The 10,248-nt window shown below is 39.4% G+C and overlaps 2 non-coding genes across 2 annotated transcripts; one reads left to right on the top strand and one right to left on the bottom strand.

The window, feature by feature from the left end:
• Nucleotides 1-3,234: 3,234 nt before the first annotated feature.
• Nucleotides 3,235-3,370, bottom strand: LOC118654864. Its single transcript, XR_004967122.1, has one exon. It is a non-coding gene; the product is annotated as a small nucleolar RNA SNORA42/SNORA80 family (small nucleolar RNA).
• Nucleotides 3,371-7,448: 4,078 nt separating this feature from the next.
• LOC118654816 lies at nucleotides 7,449-7,552 on the top strand. Its single transcript, XR_004967081.1, has one exon. It is a non-coding gene; the product is annotated as a U6 spliceosomal RNA (small nuclear RNA).
• Nucleotides 7,553-10,248: the final 2,696 nt, after the last annotated feature.

Here is a 10,248-nt window from a genome sequence, read left to right as displayed (position 1 = left end):
TGTCTGTGTGTGTGTGTGTGTGTGTGTGTGTGTGTGTGTGTGTGTGTGATGAAAATGTTCTGTAATTAGATATTGGTGATGGTTGCACAATATTGTCAATGTTCTAAAAAGCCATTGAATTGTACACTTAAAATGGTTACTTAGTGTTTCTATGAATTTGCTTATTCTAGATATTGCATATAAGTGAAATCATACCATATCTGTCCTTTTGTGTCTGAATTATTTCACTAAGCATGATGTCTTCAAGGTTTGTTCATGTTGTAGCATGTATCTAATCTCCATTCTGGATGAAAGGATTTCATTCTTTTTTTATGGTTGAATAATATTCTACTGTATGTATAAACCACAATTTATTCATCCATTGATGTACATTTGAGTTATTTCTACCTTTTGGATATTGCAGATAGTGTTGCTATGAACATTTGCAGGCAAGTATTTGAGTTTCTGTTTTCAGTTCTTTGGGGCATATACCTAGGAGTAGAATTGCAGAGTTATATGATAATTCTATGTTGAAATGTTTGAGAAACTGCTAAACTATTTTCTACAACAGCTACACCATTTTACATTCCCATAAGCAATGTATGAGGGTTCCAATTTCTCCACATCACTGTCCAAATATACCACAAATAATTAATACTGTCTATATTGAAAATATGCCTTCATGTAGGTAGTTGGCTCTCTTCAGCCCAGGTTATTTATACACACTTCAACTATGAAATGTAAGGTGAAGAAACTGTGATGTATTTCAAGCATCAGTGACAACTGAGCAGAAAATCTTTGCAAGAATTAGGGATGATTTAGGAAAGAGAGATTGGTGTCCTTTGACACCATTTCATTGACTGAATTCAAATTTATTCTGGTGACAGCATGTGCAGTGGTGATAGAAAGGTTAACATTTCATAGCTCTCTTAACAACTTTGCCCATAGCCATTGAAGTGAAGAGGTCAGCACAGTGGAATGAAATGACACTATACCTCTCATATTCTGAGTGGTTCCTTTTAGTTGATTATTTTAGAACTTTCTGGGTGATACAATTCGGCCATTGCTCCCTGTTTTTAAAGTACTCAGGCAATTTAGGCATTTAAATGTTCTTCCATTTGTAAGAGGTTTAATCACTCAGTGCTGAATTTTCAATCTTACTGAATCAGTTGAAGCCTTGCAAAGTGTTCCTTTTAGTTAAGATTGGAAAAAGAATGGCAGCAGCTGAGCCAACCCTGTTATTTGTTATCAAAGTGGAGATCAGAGTTAGTGAGATAAATTCAGCTAAGACTAAGACTTTTACTCATGTTTCTGTGTCTCAGAATGTGGCCTGGGGACCACCTACAACAGAAACACCTGGGGTGTTGTTTTAATATAATTCACTCTGAACTAGGGTGACCACTCATCTGGGTTTTCCCCAGACTGAGGGCTTTCCTCAGACATCGGACTTTCAGTATTAAAACTGGGAAAGTCTTGAACAGACAAGGCTGGGGGTCACGCCTACTCGAGACCTACTGAATCAGAATCACTGCTGTCTTATAAATAAAGTAGAGGCCCAGTGCACAAAATTCTTGCACAGATAGGGTTCCTAGGCCTGGCCGGCAATCAGGGCTGATCTGTGGGGCAACTGGTGGGGCCATCAGGGCTCCCACTTGCACCCGCTTTGGCCTGGCATTGCCTGCTCACCTGCTCCACTATCCCACTGAGGTCCCACTCTTGTCAGGGCCTATCGGGACTTGCAGTGCCTCCACTGCTGCCCACTGCCAGCGCTGTGTAGCCAATGCCCACCATGTTCCGCGTCGACCCCTAGTGGTCAGTGCACATCTAACTCCCAGTTCATCTAACTCCCAGTTGATCGAACTCCTGCCCATGGGGATAATTCGCATATTGGTCTTTTATTATATAGGATACATGCTAAAGTTTGAGATCCAAATTAAGGACTACCCCCCAGCCTGAAGCAGGCTTACTCTGGAACTAGCTTTCCTAATTGGTTTAACTGTTATTTCCTTCCATTATTACATGTAGGTAATCCTCTTTTTCATTTGGAGGGCAGTGCTTTCAGGGAAATATAATTGATACGCAAATATCAGGATCATCACTGTTGCTAGGTGAAACAGAGAAAAAGTTGTAGAAGTTCATTTCTTTATTCACTCTATGAACATTTATCAAACACATTTCTAATATCTCTCTCTCTCTCTCTCTCTCTCTCTCTCTCTCTCTCTCTATATATATATATATATATATATATATATATATATATATATATAGCTATAAGTTGCTCAGAGGAAAAAGAGAATCTAAGATTAAGTGTGAATATAGGTATGCATGTAGGAACATATGTCTGGAATGTTTCAGCATATAGATGAGAAATACCCATTTTCTAAGAACTACAACTATTTAAGAATATTCATTAATTCAGAAAATATATGCGGAGGGCCTTTTATGTGCCAGCACAGTGCTAGAGACTGGAATACAACAGTGAACAGTATAGACAGGTCCTTGCTCTCATAGAGCTTATATTTCAGTGCAGAGAAACAAACACACAAACAAATAATGACAGATGCTTTGATAAGTGCTATGAACAAAATAAAAACAGGGTGATGTGATTGAGATGGAGGGTCTACTTTTGACTGGTTAGTAAGGGAATGACTCTCTGAGGAGATGACATTTGAGCCAAGATCCAAATCATAAAAAGCCAGCCATTTGCAGACCTGGGGGAGAAATGTTCCAAGCAGAGGGAACAGTGAGCGTGGGAACCTGATGACAGGAAGGAGCTTGACATGTTGGAAAAATACAGAGAAAGATGCTGTGACAGGAGTGTCAGGAACAATGGGGAGAGTCATATGAGAGTAGGTTGTAGAAGCAGGCAGGGTTTAGATCATGGAGGCCTTATGGTCCTGGGTCAGGGCCTTAGATTTCATTCTTGTTTTGAATAATTGTTCAGAGAAGATATTGGAAGGTCTAAAGCAGAAAAGTGAGGTGATTAGGTTCACATTTTTAAAGATCTCTCTGACACTTTGGAAAATAGACCAAATGGAGTGAGAATGGAAGCAGAAAAACGAATAGGGGACTACTGCAAGTAAACAACATAAGAGATGGTGGTGGCTAAAAGTAAGGTAGTGGGGAGCAGAGAAAAGGACAATTCTGTATGAATTTTTGGAGTTAGAGACATAGGTTTTGGTGATGGTCTGGATGGTTTGGTGTAAAAGGAAAGAGAAGACTCAGGAATTTCCAGGTTTCTTCTCTTTTTTCCCCCACTGTGCAATCCACTTCAATGCCTGCAGTCAATGGACAGAGAGGCCAGGCAATAGTTCAAGTCCACAGTTTGCTCTGGCATGGGTCACTATGAGAGACCAAGGGGGATGGACCTGCCATAAACCCAAACCTGTACATTATATCCAGGATTTTTGACTTGGGTAAATGCTGGGATCCTTTACTAAACTGTGGAAGACTCAAGAATAAGGGAATTGCCCTAATTGGTTTGGCTCAGTGGATAGAGCGTCAGCCTGCAGACTGAAAGATCCCAGGTTCGATTCAGTCAAGGGCACGTACTTTGGTTGCGGGCACATCCCCAGTAGGAGGCATGCAGGAGGCAGCTGATCGGTGTTTCTCTCTCATCGATGTTTCTAACTCTCTATCCCTTTCCCTTCCTTTCTGTGAAAAATCAATAAATTATATTTTTTTAAAAAAGAATAAGGGAATTGCATATTAGCATAACCAATGGACACAGACACTGGGTGGTGGGGGCTTGCCTGGGGTGGGAATGGATGGCGGGGGTGGGGCGGTCAATTGGGTAAAAAGAAGACATATGTAAAACTTTAGACCAAAAAAAGTTTACACCAATGTTAATATACTGTTCAGTACATACTGAACCATGCTTTTTTATTTTACATACACTCAAATATTTATTTTCTAATATGGAGAATACAAGACTTGCTATACTTAGAAACTGCAAAAGTAATTGCAAATAAGATAGCAGATTTGACTACATTAAAATTATATATGACAGGGGAAATGATGCAGACTTTTTAAAATCAATAAACACTTGTGGCAAATAAAAAAAAAGAATAAGGGATTGATCAGGTATCAAAAGTTCAGTTTTGAATATGTGAAGGTCCAGACGCCTAATAAAATAAAATTCCAAATTGAGGTGTCAATAGTCATATGTACCTGTCTCAAGTTCTGGGTGATGTCAATATAAATTAATTTGGGAGACAACAGCACATAGATAATATTTAAAGCCTTGGGATTGTATGACATTATCTAGAGAGAGAATAGAATAAAAAAGAGGAAGCGGTTCCTGGATTGAGCCCTGGGGCCTCCAACATTTAGAGATCAAGCAAAGGACAAGGAATCAGGAAAAGAGGCTGAGGGGCCAGTGAGGAATAAGTTAAAACAGGAAAATGTAGTGTTGCTAAAGGCAAGAGGGAAAAATGTGGGAGTTTCAAGAAGAGAACTATTATTCCCATTTTACAGATAAGAAAACTGAGGTATGGGAGTATAAATAACTTCCCCAAAGTCACACAACTAGTAATGGAGCTAAAGCCAAGCAATGTGACTTCTGAGTCTGTGCTTCTAACCACTACACCAGTGGCTCTCAGACTTTAGTGTTTATCTGAGTCACATGGAGAGGTTAATAGAAAGATTGCTAGGCCTCACCCCCAGAGATCCTGATTCAGAAGTTCTGCAATGTGACCCAAGATTTTGCACCTCTAATAAATTCCCAGGTGATGCTAATGCTGCTGGTCCAGAGAGCACACTTTGAGAACCACTGCCCTAGTGTATGTTACCTTTCATGTGGAAAGACTGACTTGTGATAATGTTGTTAGTATTGTTTGCTTTCTCCAACTGGCTTTGAAAGATTCTCCCTTAGGATTGGGAAAAATTATACCACCACCTTGTTCAGAATTATCTGAGTAAAGCAACTATATTTCTGATTAATGCAGGAGAGATCAATTGAGCTCTAGGGCCTGAGGGATATGGTTGGACTGGGGAAAAGGATAAGCCTACCAGTTCATTGATGTTTACCGCATACATATGATGGCCTAGATGGGACATTGCTAAGCCCACTCAAGGTCTGAGTAGGCAAGAAAAGACTGAAGGACTGTCTAGGATTATGACTCAAACAAAGGAGAGAATGAACCTTCTGCTATCCCTGATCAGTAGCCACATTCTTCCACTATGATGCCCAGTTATCTGTTTTAGCTTTATAAAGGCATGAGGTAGCGAAAGCATGTAAAATATTGGGAGGCAAAATACTAGAAAAATGTATCCTGGCTTTGGGTACCCCCCAAAAAGCCTGCTGGTGAAAAGCTGGAATGCTGTGAGGTCTACGGGTAGAAAGAGCAAGAATAATGGAAGAATGACAAATGATAATCTACTGTATGCTAGGTATTTGACATACATTATCTCATTTCATCCTTACAAGAGCCTAATGATGTAGATATTATCCTCATTTTACAGAGGAGGATATAGACTCAGTAGCCTCAGGTTACAGCTAGTAAGTAGCAAACCCTCGGTTCAAACTTAGGTCTGCCTAATTCCAAAGCTCTTGTTCTTAACCAGCACACTCTAAAATGACTAAAATATAAGACTTTTCTAGACTATCTTCCTACAGATAAGATGAAGGAAAATGAAATGGCTTAAAGGACTGGCCTCAAGACTAAATGAGGCTGCCAGATCAGATCAAGATAGACTGGCAGTGCAATGCCCTGAGCCAGTGTCTTTGACATTGTTGTTGCTTTCAAAAGTCATCAGATTTGTCTGGCTGGTGTGGCTCAGTGGTTGAGCATCAGCCTATGAGCCAAGAGATCCCAGGTTAGATTCCCAGTCAGGCACATGCCCGGACTGTGGGCTTGATCCCCAGTAAGGGGCGTGCAGGAGGCAGCTGATCAATGATTTTCTCTTTCATGGATGTTTCTATCTCCCTATCCTTCTCCCCTTTTCTCTCTCCAAAATCAATAAAAAGCATATTTAAAAAAATAAAAGTCACCAGATTTATAAAAACACAAATGGTTTACCAGTAAGAATACTATATGTGAGAAGACATGTATGAGATGAGACAGGAGAAGATTACCAAGAAACACTGTGTGTGATGCTCACAACACACAGTAGCAACTTGGGGGCAAGTGAAAAAGTATAGGCATTTAAATGGAGACATTAATGGAGAAAAAGTTCAGTGCTAAAGGTTGTGACATCTGGCAGAAGCAAATAGATTAAAAGCTTTACTCACATTGGAGCACTCTGGGGTTGAGGATCTTTTTAGGTCTCAATTTTTTAAAGCTTTTCTCTGACTTCTTTTTTAAAATATAATTTTCTTGATTTCAGAGCGTAAGGGAGAGGGAGCGAGAGATAGAAACATCAATGATGAGAGAAAACTATTGATAGGCTGCTTCTTGTACGCCCCCACCCCCACTGAGGATCGAGCCCACAACCCGGACATGTGCCCTGACCAGGAATTGAATCATGACCTCCTGGTTCATAGGTTGATGCTCAACCACTGAGCCACACAGGTCAGGTTCTCTGACTTCTTTTTCATTGAAATTTTTATTCAGAATTGTAGATTCAACATGCAGTTGTAAGAAATAATACAGAGAGAGTCCTTGTATACTTTTCTGTTTCATTGAATATGCACTCCAAATAAATTTTAGTATATCACAACCAGGATGTTGACATTGATATAACCTGCAACCTTACTCAGATTTTCCTAATTTTGCTGGTACTCATTGTGTGTGTGTGTGTGTGTGTGTGTGTGTGTGTGTGTGTGTGTGTGCATTACAATTTTATCACTTGAGTAGGTTCATGTGTCCACTACTATAATCAAGATACTGGTCAGTTCCAACACCACAGAGATCCCTCATGTTGCAGGTTATAACCAAGTTCACCTCCACTTCCCACCATATCCTCATCCCTGACCTCTGGCAACCATTAACCTCTCCTCCACTCTTATAAGTTTGTTGTTTCAATAATATTATATGAATGAAATCATGCAGTGTGCAAATTTTTGTGATTGGCTTTTTTTCACTCAGCATAATTTCCCTAGATACTCATTCAAGTTACTGCATGTACCAATAGTTTGTTTCTTTTTATTGTTGAGTAGTATTCCATGCTATGTACATAGCACAGTTTATTTAACCATTCATCTGTTGAAGGACATTTGAGTTTCCAATTCTTGGCCATTGTAAAAAAAAAAAAAAAGCTGATGGACATTCGTGCACAGGTTTGTGTGTGAACATAAATTTTCATTTATATGGGACAAGTGCCCATAAGTACAATTGCTGAGCAATTTAGTAGTGGCATGTTTAATTTTTTTTTTTAAAGAAAATGCCAAAACATTTTCCAGAGTAGTTGGAAATAAATGAGTTTCTTTACATCCTCACCAGAATTTGGTGGTGTCAATACTTTTTAGTTAGTCATTCTGATGGGTATGTAGTGATATCAATCTTTTATTTTTAAAAAGAGGCAAACTAGTGCTCACTTTGGCAGCACATATACTAAAATTGGAACAATACAGAGATTAGTATGGCTCCTGAGCAAGGATGACGTGCAAATTTGTGAAGTGTTCCATATTTTTTTTTTAAAAAAGAGGCAAACTAGAGGGGAAACTTTTAATATTCCTTAGAGATAAGATCTCTTGCTATTTCAATTTAAACTCCTCCTGACTGGTTTTGCCTAGAAATCACAGGGCTCTGGTAGAAGCTAGAAGAAAAGATGTTCTTTCCTGATTATGTTACTTACCTAGGGCATTGTGAGTCTGGGGCTAAAATAGCATCATCAGAATTTTGCCTATCTTGACTATGTTGTCTTCATATGGTGGATGAGATGGTCTAAGGCAGTCCCAAATATATTTTGTAGACTTCTTAATTGAGCCAATAAAGTATCACCCAAAATTTGTGTGTGTGGTGTATATATTTAATTAAGATGTCTGTGTTGAGTTTTCATCATTTGTAACAGAGTCTCATTCCTCTGTGACAACTCCAGCTTATTAGTCTTTTTTTTTTAATTCTCACAACACTTAATTATCTATAGCAACTCTGTTCAATAGAAAGACAATGTGAGCCCTACATATATATAATTTTAATTTTTCTAGTGGTCACATTTAAAAAAGATAAAATAAATTTATAACTATTTTATTTAATCAAATATACTAAAAATATTATAATTTAACATATAGTCAATATAAACATTGTTAATGAGATATTTTACATACTTTTCTTTGTCCTAAGGTTTTGAAATTTCATATATATTTTACATGTATAGCATACCTCAATTCTGACTTGTCATATTTCAGTTGCTTGATAGCCACAAGTGGCTAGTATTGAACAACACAGATTTATACTATACATATTAGCACCTAATCATACATCATGTATTGCTTGAATGTTTCATATGTAAATGTGTAATCTTTCCGCCTAACATCTATACCCCTTGAGAACAGAAAGCTCAGCTTAAAATTTTTTAGCTCTCAAGTTCTAGTATAGTGTAATTCTAATAGTAGGTAATAATATGAATAAGTAATTTCAGTTAATCATTCAATGAGCAGAGAGTTGTAATTCATGCCTTAGTAAAGAAATGGGACTGAGAAACATATTGCAAGTCCACTGGAGATAGTCAGTTATCTGCATATGACTGTAGTAAATGTTTGTCTGATAGCAAACTATCAGGCCTCAGGCAGAAGAGATAAGGACCAAAGGAATAAGAATGTTTTATGATTTTCAAATGAAAGTGCTAAACACAAAGTGTAAAATGGGTGTCCTTTCCCAGTACCATTCCATCTTACGAAAGGGCAAGATAAGTGATGTCTATACCTGGTAACATGAAACCAGCAAATTATTAGCATCTGAGCATAGAGAGAATCCATTTATTTTGCCCTTATATAGCCACTTTTTTTTTTCAAGGCAGATGGACAGAGAGTGGGTGGTGGAAAGGGGAGCAAGTATGTACAACATGTTTTTGTGGAATGCTATGCAGCAGTTGCAAAAATGAAGTGTAGCCAAGCTGGTGTGGCTCAGTGGTTGAGTGTCAACCCAGGAACCAACAGGTCACCAATTTGATTCTGGTCAGGACACATGCCCGGGTTGTGTGCAGGAGTCAGCCAATCGATGATACTCTCACATTGATGTTTCTATATCTCTATCCCTTCCTCTTCCTCTCTCTCTAAAATTTAATAAAAACATCTTTTTTAAAAAGCAAAGAATGAAGTGTATTCATGGAAATATCTCTAGACATACTGCTTAAGGCATTAAGTGTTCTTAAAGTGTGGTCCCTGGACCAGCAGTTTCAGCTTAACTGAGGGCTTTATAGAAATGCAAATATTTAGGATTCACCCCAGAAACTCTGGAGGTGGAAGTCAGAAATCTGTGTTTTAACAAGCCCCTCCCCCAGTGTTACTTTTTAAAAAACTGTATTTTTATTATTGATTTTAGAGACGAAGGGAGATAGAAACATCAATGATGAGAGAGAATAATTGATCAGCTGCCTCCTGCACAGCCCCTACTGGGGACTAAGCCTGCAACTCGGGCATGTGCACTGACTGGGAATCGAATCATGACCTCCTGGTTCTTACATCGATGCTCAACCACTGAGTGACACCAGCCAGGCCCCCAGGTGTTTCTGATGCACACTAACATTTGAGAAACACTGATCTAGAAGGGAAAAATGTTGCAAAGGGAAAAATGTTGCAGAATGACATATACAGCATGATACTATTTATAACTGTAAAAATGACATGTTTTCAATGTGTGTGTGTGTGTATATATATATATATATATATATATATATATATATATATGATTTCATGTGCATATAAGAAGTCTGAAAGGAGATACATCAAGTTTATAACAGGTACTAGAGGCCTGGTACATGAAATTCGTGCAGGGGGTGGGGGGAGAGAGGGTGTGTGTCCCTCAGCCCAGCCTGCACCCTCTCAAATCTGGGACCCCTTGATGGGTGTCCAACTGCCTGTTCAGGCCTGATCCCACCAAAACGGGCAGTCGGACATCCCTCTCACAGGACAGCTGGCTCCCAACTGTTCGCCTGCCTGCCTGCCTGATTGCCCCTAACTATGCCCCTGCCAGCCTGATTGATGCCTAACTGTTCCCCTGCCAGCCCGATTGCCCCTAACTACAATCCCCTGCAGGACTGGTCCCCCCCTAACTGCCCTCCCATGCAGGCCTGGTCTCCCCCAACTGCCCTCCCTGTAGGGCTGGTCGCCCACAACTGCCTTCCCCTTCAGGGCTGGTCCCCCCAACTGCTCTCCCCTGCAGACCT

The sequence above is a fragment of the Myotis myotis genome, unplaced genomic scaffold, assembly GCF_014108235.1.
Source record: "Myotis myotis isolate mMyoMyo1 unplaced genomic scaffold, mMyoMyo1.p scaffold_m19_p_4, whole genome shotgun sequence".
NCBI classification, from domain to species: Eukaryota; Metazoa; Chordata; class Mammalia; order Chiroptera; family Vespertilionidae; genus Myotis; species Myotis myotis.
The sequence above is the reverse complement of the archived record's forward strand: the minus strand, read 5'-3'. Positions and strand labels throughout refer to the sequence as shown.